Source organism: Callospermophilus lateralis, assembly GCF_048772815.1.
Source record: "Callospermophilus lateralis isolate mCalLat2 chromosome 11 unlocalized genomic scaffold, mCalLat2.hap1 SUPER_11_unloc_1, whole genome shotgun sequence".
In the NCBI taxonomy this organism is placed as follows: domain Eukaryota; kingdom Metazoa; phylum Chordata; class Mammalia; order Rodentia; family Sciuridae; genus Callospermophilus; species Callospermophilus lateralis.
In genome coordinates this window covers 4,430,076-4,441,420 of record NW_027510153.1, presented here as the reverse complement: position 1 = coordinate 4,441,420, position 11,345 = coordinate 4,430,076, and the positions used below count along the sequence as shown (strand labels likewise).

Sequence of the window (11,345 nt, the reverse complement as noted above, 5' to 3'; positions counted from 1 at the left end):
GGGGGGCGTTTTGCTGAGGCTTTAAAAAGTTTTTTCTTTAAACAACTCAGGTATGCTTTATATACCATGAAGTTCATTAGTTTTACATGTATAATTTGTTGATTTTTAAAAGTAAAAGTCATGCAGTCATCACCACAATCAAATTTTAGAACATTTTCATCACATTCAAAATATTCCTTGTGCCCATTTGCAACCACTCCCACTATCTATATTTTCTCTCTATAGATTTGTTTTTTCTAGACATTTCATATGATTTGAAGCATCTAATAAGTGATCTTGTGCATATAGTTTCTTTCAGTTAGCATATTTCCATGTCATAGCATGTATTATGATTTTATTCCTTTTTATTGGTGAATTTACAGTATTACATTGTATGGCTGTCTCATGTTTTATGTGCCTATTCACTCATTAGTTGGTTGATATTTGAATTTTGGCTATTATTAATAAAACTGCACTGAACAATCATGTGTGATATTTTATGTGGACATATTCTTCATTTCTCTTGAATAGATACCTATAAGTAGAATTGCTGAGTCATATGTTAAGTAGGTAACTTTTTACAGTAGCTGTCAAATTTTCCAAATTGGGTGTACCATTTTATATCTCTACCAGCAGTATGAAGGAGTTTTCTGTTTCTCTGTATAGCAGCATTTATTATTGTCTTTTTGATTGTAGCCATTATCAGTATACTTAACTATAGGTTTAATTTACATTTTTCTAATGACTAATAATGTTGAATGTCTTTTCATATGCTTATTTTTCCCTCTGTAAATCTTGTTTGTGAAATGTCTGTTCAAATCTTTTACCTATTTTTAAATTGAATCATCTCTTACCTATTGAGTTGTAGGTGTTCTTTATGTACTACAGATAAAAGTTCTTTATTTTTACAATATTTCCTCCCAATCTGTTGCCTAATTTTTGAAAACAGGATTATTTTAATTTAGTCTCCTTTATTCTGATTATTAGTATTTATTTATTTATTTTAAAATATTTATTCTTAAGTTTTAGATGAACACAATATCTTTATTTTACATTTATGTGGTGCTGAGGATCGAACCCAGTGCCTTGTGCATGCTAGGCGAGCACTCTACCACTGAGCCACAACTCCAGCCCTGATTATTAGTATTTAAACCGGAGTTGAAAGCTATACTTTTTTTTCCTGACAAGAATCCTGCTTAGGGGCTGGGGCTGGAGCTTGGGCTTATTGGTAGAGTGCTTGCCTAGCACATGCAAGGCACTGGGTTCCATCCTCAGCACCACATAAAATAAATACATAAAACAAAAGGTATTGGTTCCAACTATAACTAAAAAAATAACAAAACAAAAACTATTTAAAGAAAAAAAAAAGAATCCTGCTTAGGTTGATAGCCACTCTTAGCAAATTATATGTAGAAATATTCAAATAAAGAAACTATTACACTATAACTTCCCTGAACTCAGGGATATATAGTTGACATTGCTAAGGGTGTATAGACCATGAATTCCTGTAAGAGTCCACATAGGTCAGCAAGAGTTAAAAAAAAGAAAGCAAATACAGAAAAAGGACAATGGGCCATATTTATTTGTACCTTCTCCTGCATAAGAATTCATAAAATGTGAGACTATGAGTCAATGAATGACATTTTAGGAAAATATATTGTGTGGTTTCCAGCTTTGGAAGCAAGTAAGTAAATGGATGAAAATTTGACTGAGTAACATGGTGGAGCTATCTTAGCAAATGTTAAGATTTCTTGTAAGAATTTCTTGCTTAATGATAAAGGATGCAGACTTTTCATAAAGAGGATAGAGGCCATTGAGAATACTACTTGATCTTTAAGGATATGATTGCATAGAATAGAACTCCTATCTAGTACTTGTTTTTTTTGGAACTGTGATGAACTTCTTCTTTAATTGCCTTTTCTACCTAGCACTTGCTGTCATTCCTACTCCCAGACCTCAACCAGAATAGCAATCTTATTTTCAAAATCTTTTGCTAGCTTTTTTTTTGCATTTTTTTAGCACATACCATAAAACTCACTATTTTAACGTGTACAGTGAAGTGGTCTTTAATGTATTCACAACGTGTTATAACCATCACTATTGTAATTCCTAAAAATTTCTCCCACTCCAAGAAGAAACTTCATACCTGTTATCAGTCATTCTAAATTTCTCCATATCCTGGAAACCACTCATCTGCTTTCTTTCTCTATGAATTTACCTTTCCTGGACATTTCATGTAAATGGAATCATATAACATGACCATTTACATCTGACTTCTTTTTATATAGCATAATCTTTTGAAGTTCATTCATAACTGTAGCTAGCATATTATCTGAGTTTCATTCCTATTTATGACTGAATAATATTCTACTGAATATATGTACCACGTTTTGTTGATGGACATTTTGGTTTTATGACTTATTGATTATTACAAATAATGCTGCTGTAAACATTTGTGTACATGTGCTTTGTGTGAACATTTATTTTTAGTTCTTTTGGATATATCCATCTAGGAGTTTGATGGAGCATACAGTTCCTCTGTATTTAACTATATTAAACTTTTCCACAACGGCTGGCACCAATTTACATTCCTATCAGCAATGCTTGGGGGTTCCAGTTTTTTTTCGTACTCTCCCTACGCCTATTATTTTCTTCATCTCTTTAAATTATATCCATCTGCATGGGTGCTAAGTAATTATTTTATGATTCTGATATGCATTTCCCTGATGTCTAATGATACTAAATATCTTTTCATGTGTTTATTGACCATTTTTATAACTTGTTTAGAAACATGTCTAATCAAATACTGTGTCTAAAATTGGTCTTTTTTCCCTCTCTTTCTTCATAAGAGTAAGTCTTTGCCTTTTGCTGTCTCAGAAATAGCTTTGGATCTTCACCATTGAGCTTGGACTAGCATCATAAATTCATCCTGGAAAACTCACTCAAGGCCTACCTGCCATTTTTAGATTTGATGATAACTGGGCAAGCAGTATTTTCTGTTTTTGATTGGTAGACGGCTTTTCTTTATTTTCCATTAAAAAATGTTTCAAAAGCATATTTTGATGGAGTTATTGTCATGGCTGTAATTTGGATTTGGGCAAATCTTATTGGGAAGTTAATAATGATAGAATGATAATGTATCTATGGTTGATACTATTATTGGTGCTCACTGGAAGTGTTAAAGTAGAATCTGGACAACTATTTGTTGGTTGTTTATAGAAGAAATTAGTGCATAGTAAAGAAAGTTGAATTATGTGCTTTTTGAGATTCTTTGCAGCTCTAAGATTCTGAAATTTGTCCCAGTGAAATGGTATAAAAAGTATCTTATTTCATCATTATTTTGTACAAACTTTTTTTTTGTAAAAAGTTTGATTCTCAGGGTAATGTAGATTCGCCTTGAAAATGTGGAATTATTTCAAAAACATAGCAAAGTATTATGCACTTTATTGTTTTTAAGAGACTTAATTTGTTTTACTTTGTTGCAGTTGAGATAGTTTGCTTTCAGTTCTAAAAAAAAAGTTTTCTTCTTACAGATTAGCAAGACATCTAAAAAAAGAGCCCCAAGCTCAACACAACAATTCTGAATTCACAGAAGAGCAAAAGGTACCATCAAATAATATCTAAATATATTCAATTCCAAATGAAATTGCTCTTGAGTCCATTAAGCAGAAAAATAAACATGCATTCAGCATAATTTGGTCAACCTCATTCTTCTGTTCTTCCCCTTTCCCATCTCTCTACACTTCCCCTAAACGTCTCTTCTCTATTACAATGATATCCCTTCCATTTTCTGGTGTCCCCCCTTTTCTAAATTCTCTTGTTTTGCCATAACTTCTGCATATTAGAGAAAACATTAGACTTTTGACTTCTCAGAATACATTCTTAAAATATAAGTAGGATTTATCTCAGGTATCCAAGGCTGATTTGAAATTCAGCATATATAAATGTAAATCATTATATTCAAATTAAAGAAAGTATAATTATCTTAAGGAGAGCAAAAAAATATTTGATGCAATTGGACACTCGTATTTTTATGTTATATAATATTAGTTTTGTTTTATTTTTACAGCACTGGGGAAAATCCAGGGGTACTGTACCAGTAAACAACAGCCCTTTTTATTTTTATTTTTTAAAAACTTGAGGTGTGACTTGCTAAGTTGCCCAGGCTGGCCTCAAACTTGATCTTCTTGCCTCAGCCTGCAGAGTTCCTGGGATTAAAGGCACTTACCACCACCTGTGGTGACACTAGCATTTTTAAGTAGAAAGCAAACCATTTTAGTTCAACAGAATTACAGAGAAATTTTCTTATCTTAATGAGTGATATATGCATATACCAGCCTCACATCTAATGATGAATAAAAGTTTTTCCACTAACTGTTTATTTAATTTGAAATAACTTAAATGATTTTTCCTTCAGTTTTTCCCCTTTCCTTTAAATTATGTATGCATTGCATACCTGTATCACAACAGCCAAGGGGTTTTTTGTTTGTTTTTTAGAAAGAATCTCACTGTGTTGCCCACACAGGCCTTAAACTTTTAGGCTCCTGCCTTAGCCTTCCCAGTAGATGCAATATTAGAACTTTATAACTGTATCCTCCCAATTCTTCCCTCCAATCTGTTGTTCTATTTTTTATATATTTCACCATTACATGTATTGTAAACCCAAAACACAACACCTATTTTTGTTTTAAACAACCAATGATCTTTTAGAAGAATTAAAATAAGGGGAAAATTTCTTTTATGTTTCATTTCTTTGTGTGGATCCAGATTTTTGACACTGGTTCCTTCTTTTTGAAGAAATGTCAGATCTGGAGATAATGAATTATCTTTGTTTAATTTCGTCTGAAAGCCTTTATTTCTTCTTCATATAGTTCCATGAAATATAAAATTCTGGTCTGACAAAGTTTTTTTTTTCTTTCAGCACTTTAAATATTTCATTCTATTGTTTCTAGCTTGGATAATTTCTGACGAATAGTCTAATTTTTATTGTTGTATATAACATGTGTTTTTACAACTGGCAGTCTTTAAACTATCCTTTTATCTTTAATTTTTAGTCATTTGAATAAGATGTATTCAGTCATTTATCCATTTTCCTTTAACCGCTTTGCTTGGCACATTGATCTGTATAATTAATTAAATTTGCCCAAAACTTGTATAATTTGCTTAATTTGAGGGGTAAAGCCCTATGCATGTACTTGCCAATGACAAGAATTTTTAAAACATTTTTTATTTGGTTTCTACATACTGAAAGATACCTCAGAATTTTATAATTCTCTCATATTTTAAACTAGTTGAAACTACAAGTCTTAATACTTTGTTGGAAAGAGGTTGAGAAGAAAATGACATATAGAAGGCCCTGGCCTCAAAAGAGAACTGTGTTAAACATGAGATTGTGGCAACTGGTACCAAAATAATGGTCTGTAGAATAATAAGACAAGTATAGTCAATTAACATATCTCAAGATAACTAGAGGAGAAAAGTTTGAAGGTTCTCAACACATAGATATGGTAATATTCAAGGAGATGGAAATGCTAACATACAGATTACAGAGATTACAGTTTACAGGTAGGTGCTGTTTTGAATACCACCAAGAGTAACAAATACGTACTCTCATGGGTTTATTTAAACCTAACTTTAAAATACACCCTTTTATTACCCATAGTTTTCTTCACATTCAGAACATTCTGAAGGAGCAGTTACGTAACAAAACAGAGATTAATGGGAACATAGAAAACACTTACTTTAAGTCTCTGTCCCTTCTGTCTTGCTTTGCTATTTAACTGCTTCATCTCGTGTTTTGTACCTGAGATCAAGAGGCATAAAATACTATTTCAAAATTTGTGTGTCCTTTCTATTTATTCCATTTGAACTCCTAGTAGCTACAAAAACTATACCTTATTCCCCTTCAAAAATAAAACATTAGCAAATAAACAATCTGGAGAAAATACCTATGCTATATTAAAGGTATCCTAAGCTTAATTACCTGTGAATACTGACAAATAAGGGACAATAAAAGCAATTTTTATTCATATGATTAGATTTTCCCACTTGTAAATAAATTTTATTTATCAAAATCAAATAATCTGATATTTGTTTAAATTACCATAACTAACTTGCCACAGTCTTAAAAAAAATGGAAGTTTAATTCAGGTATCCTCTTTCTGTGGGAGTAGTGAATCTAAATGATTTTATATCTTTCCCAGTCACCTAGTATGTGTGTGTGTGGGGGGCAACTTTCATTTTCCTACTTTGTGAAATTTTTCTGCTTTCTATTCCTTTATAATCTGGCTCCCATCATCCTAATCTAAGTTTAGTTCAACACAAATGGATTTATGTAATTAACCTTTCTGCATTGTCCTATAATTTGTCATTCTTTTATTTTGCATCCATGCTTCATTCATTCATTCCCTGAATAAAAGTCTATTTTTAATTAGCTACCTACTCCCTGAAGGATAGGCCAATTTCTTTTAGAGAAAGGCTACCAATCTCATAACATTGATGGACAGAATGAGTTGACTTACTCTATACTGAGGTTAGTCACTGGAGGCCTTTGTCTTTGAGTCCCTCTTATTGTACCTTTTCAGAAAGTTGTCTTTCTTTCCCCTCTATTCACCCAAATGTCCACTGTCTTATCTAGTAACTCTTTTCTGACAACTCAAAGTACTCTCTCCCCCGCCTCAAATACCAATGACATTATTTTGGTAATTCATTATTCGCTACATATAATAGCTCTTCCATTGCTGTCTTAGAAGAATTTAAGCTTTAAAGTGTAACTCCTTAGGTAAATATGACTTTTTTTCTAAGCATATTTCCTGAATTCCAAAATATGTATGTATTTCTTTACCTTTAATATTTCAAAAACTGAATACATTTAATAATCTCAGAATCTTAAAATTGGGGAAGCAAAATTTCTTTAAAGCAGACACTTATTAATATCCTTATTTGTAAGGGAGATTCTCATACTACTGTGCTCCAATGGGAGATGAAAACATATTCCTTCTGCCCTAGAAATTCCGATGGCCTCTGCTGTCAAATGTAAATGAACTACTCAACTGGTCAATCCAAAATTCCAGCCAGTATAATCCTTCTGAGGTCAGAATGACCTCTGTATGTTTTATAGATAGCATATGAAGGAAGCCAAGGCTCTATTATCCCATATCTAGCTCTCTATCTACAAACTATGGAGTGGCTCTTGGCAAAGCTCTTGCACATGATGAAAAGATATTGAATAACTGCTAAGAAAGGAAGGAGCACTAAGCAAAATTAAAGTTCCCTTTAGCCACATGTGGCAGAAATGTCCAGGAACTGCAAGACAAACAACATTCATCTCATCCAGATAACCTTACACACTTAATTTTAGTTTCCACAGAATCTGAAAACAAAAAATAAAAACTAAAGTAAGAATATAGTTTTCTTCATCCCAAGTTCCCAATGCATGGCTTTATATACAAAATTTAGAATACTGGATCAACTCCAAAGTCTTTCTAACCTCACATTTTCATTTTCTACCTGATCTGGTCTATCAGGTTGCCGTCCATGTGTGTTCCTGATAAATGTTCTGTGAAGCGAACGTGGCTGGTGCTGTCTAAATAAGCTGAACCCTGGCATCCTTTCATTTCTGAAGGTAGCAGAAGTCACAGCAAGTATTAAAATGAAAGGCCTCAAAATATATCTACTTATTTAAAATCCTTTTGTGCTGAGTCATATACATCAGCTAAATGAAGTATTTTAAAGCCAATTCATTACCATGTCACTGGCAGTTTCTCCTTCTTCGCTAACAGGCATAAGTCCAGAATTGTAGTGAAATAATTAGTATCCATGACATTTCTATCAATGGATAGGCATGGGGTGGGGGTGGGGCATTTGGCTAAACAGAAATAACTTGGTCAGAGCCAAAAAGGGAAGAATTAGGAATACCAGAAATAGACATTGATTCTCCATCAATCAGCTGGGTCAATTTTAACGCTTAGTCTTTAAATTTTATTTTACCCCACAATACACTATACTTGTTAGGAAAATTTTTCTATCATCTCATTCCCCATATCCTCTTTCACCAGCAGCAGATCCTCTTCTTTTTTTCACCTTTCTCCTCTCCCACTCCTTCAGAATATGGCAGAATATTTAGGCCAGTTCTTTGACTTGGGAGCTACTAAGGTAAAAAGATTAAAATACACTAGCATAATATTCAGTGTCTGACTTCTAAGTCAGAGGCTGTCATTAAATAGTCATACAGCTATCCAGATCTCATGTATTCTGTGGAACTAGCACAAATCTCAAACTCTCCAAGTCTTGGTTTCCTCATCTATGATATAAAGGGACTGAGTATAAACAGATAACTAACATCCTTTCATCTTTGAAAACTCTATAATACTGCAAAATGCACAGGGAAGAAAGAGCAAAAATATAAATGACTTTTAATCTGCAAACCTTATCACAAAAAGAAAATGAATGCCAATTCCTGATCCCTGATGGCACCTATAAATATAATCCCTGAGTACTTTACTACCAGCAAACTGAAGGTTACCTTTTAAATGAAGGAATGAAAAACTTGATATTTTAGAAAAGAATAACAACAGAAAACTCCTCTTTCTTTAGAGCTTGATCTAGATTAATGGTAACATTGCTAAGAGGGCAGAGAAACTAAGGCAACACAGTCCCTTGAAATGTCCATTGACTTAAAAGATCAAACATATCAGGAAATATAGCCATAAAAATGTACATTAAATTATTAGATATTTGTTGATAACAGTGGTAATATTAATAATAAGCAGCTTCCATTTAGTATCAATAAGTGAAATATTTAATAGCTATTATTATATTTCACCTTCACTAAAACTGTACAAGATATGTGTAAAATTATCATAATTTTAGAGATAAAAAATTGAAACCCAGAGAGGTAAAGTAACTTCTCTAAGATCACATAAAAGTATTCATTACCTTTGATCTTAAATGAAATTCTTTTCTAAGTAGAATCACCATAGGGACAACAATGCATAAACTCGGACAAATGTCTTACTACCATCAATATTACTATCATCTACATCAAACTTCATCATCTTAAGTCAATTTTAAAGTTTTCCTTCCTTAATCTCCAAATCCAATTACCCTAGTAAATATAATCATTATTCCCCAATTTGATTATATTCAGCAAACACATATACAGCTCACATTATGTATAAAACATCATATCAGGCAGATACAAAAACTTTTATATCAAAGTTGAATAGCAAGAAGTTTTTGCTTCCCCCAAAAAAGAAGTGAGCAATTGTATGGGAAGAAAAATTGATTTTATTTATGTCCTTTATAGATCTAAAGAAATTAAAGTATATTAAGTAAGACTAATTGAGCAAATAATTCTCAGTCATTACACTTAAAATATAGTATATCTGCAAATGTACTCATTTCATTTACATTTATGTAATTGTTACATATAGATCTAACAAATTTTGAGAAACAGTTTTAAAACCAACACTCACATAGCACTATGTACCAGACACTGATCTAAGCACTTTATGTATATTGTTTCATTTAATACTCAAAACAACCCTATGAAGTAGGTATCATTATGTCATTTCACAGATAAATATACTAAGGTACAGTGGACTTAAATAACTTGTCACAATCACCCTGGTATCAAGAGGGAGAAAAATCTAAATCTAGAATAAATCATCATTTCTTTGTAGTAAAAAAAAAAGAAAGAAAGAAAGAAAGAAAGAAAAATTATGCTATATTTGGCTTTTATACCTGGTACAATAGCAAATATAGAAAGCATTTCTTTGCACTAAAGGAAAAGAAAGGGAGGGAACAAACTCATCAAATAAACTTCTTTTTGCCCTGTCTATACTACTTTAGACTTAAATCCTTTATTTTCTCTGATGCTTTACCTTGATCATGATTGCTTCTCGGCCTTTTGGCTAAGATCAAGTGTACCTTGATCATGACTTTTATAAAATTTCTAAAAATTGAAAGTATCTTTCACATTATGATGCTTTTTTCTTCTTTTTATGTGTGTATTTTTATTCTGCACAAGTAAGCAGGCATTTAAAAGTACAGAAACCAAGACTCAAGGGTAGAAAGATCTAAGGGTAAAATGCAGTGCTCTTTTCCTCTGACTGCCTCAAACATGTCCTGTTTCAAATCCATATTTCCCAAGAAAGCTGAATATGTCTATTATTTCTTCTAAAAACACTTTATATTTCTTGTCTACCTCATAAAATCTCTTCACTAAATGGTTCTGTGTGGATATTTCTAATGGCCAGAAATTTAACTACCTCTACATCTACACTGTGAGGCTATTTCTGGTGCATTTGGTAAAAAGAGGGATAGCCACAGCTAACTGGAGAGCTGCTTAAGTGACTTTTCCATGCTCAGAGAAGGGATGTAAGACTAATATACTAAATAAAAATCTGTGCCTCTTCACTACTTGACTTTTCTGGAGCTCATGTGCACAAGTCTACTATTCTAGAAAAATACCTTAGAATCAGACTTAAATTTAGTATCTATATGGTAAATTTAGGACCCATGTATGGTGCACACAAAGATTTCCTTTGAAAAGTTGTTAAATAAATATTAAATTCAACCTACATGATTTTGTATAGCCCCTTCTATACAACTATGTATATGACATACAGTATTAATAGGGCTCAGGTGCCAAATACAGTTTTACATTACTGCAAAAAAAAATCATTCTTTTTCTCTTATAGCATTGAATTGGGCCAAAAAGGGGGGAAAACAGCAGCTTATATAGTTTAACCCATGTAAATCAAAAGCGTGTGTTTCATAACTCCATCCAAGTACTCTGTAGTTTTTTCAGTATTATTTTTGTATACCAGGCCCTTCAAATTTTATGAAAACTAAAATAACAAAATTTTCTATTTAGTGATGTTAATGAAAATCGAATCAATTTTGAACTTTCTGTAATGGAATGTACAGTCAATACAATATTATGAAATCTAAATTAATTTTTTCACATGATTTTTACAAAAGTATTTGTAATTTTGTTAAAGTTTACATTGAGTTAACTATTTTACTAGTAGCATATCAAAATTTGTTTTTAGCCAACATCTAATATTTATTTCTGAATTTAAAAACCCCAATGTACTAAAATATAAAACAGGAATTTAAAAACCTCAACATGATAAAATAGGCAGAAGAATGAATCACTTTGTACAAATTAGAGTTTTATTAAGACGATTATAACCATTTATTCTTAAAATTATGAAAAACATGGTGAAGACAGTAAACAGTATCTAATGATGAAACACTAAAAGTTGATAATCTTCCTATAAAAATTAGTCCTGAGGGAAGCTTCAAAAGTAACCATGAGTATCTCTCTGAGGGAGAAGAGTTAAAGGGGGAAGAAAGTT

At 32.0% G+C, this 11,345-nt stretch overlaps 1 pseudogene; it reads left to right on the top strand.

Moving 5' to 3' along the window:
* The first annotated feature begins 9,873 nt into the window (after positions 1-9,873).
* LOC143385976 (U2 spliceosomal RNA) lies at positions 9,874-10,023 on the top strand (annotated as a pseudogene).
* The last annotated feature ends 1,322 nt before the right edge of the window (positions 10,024-11,345 follow it).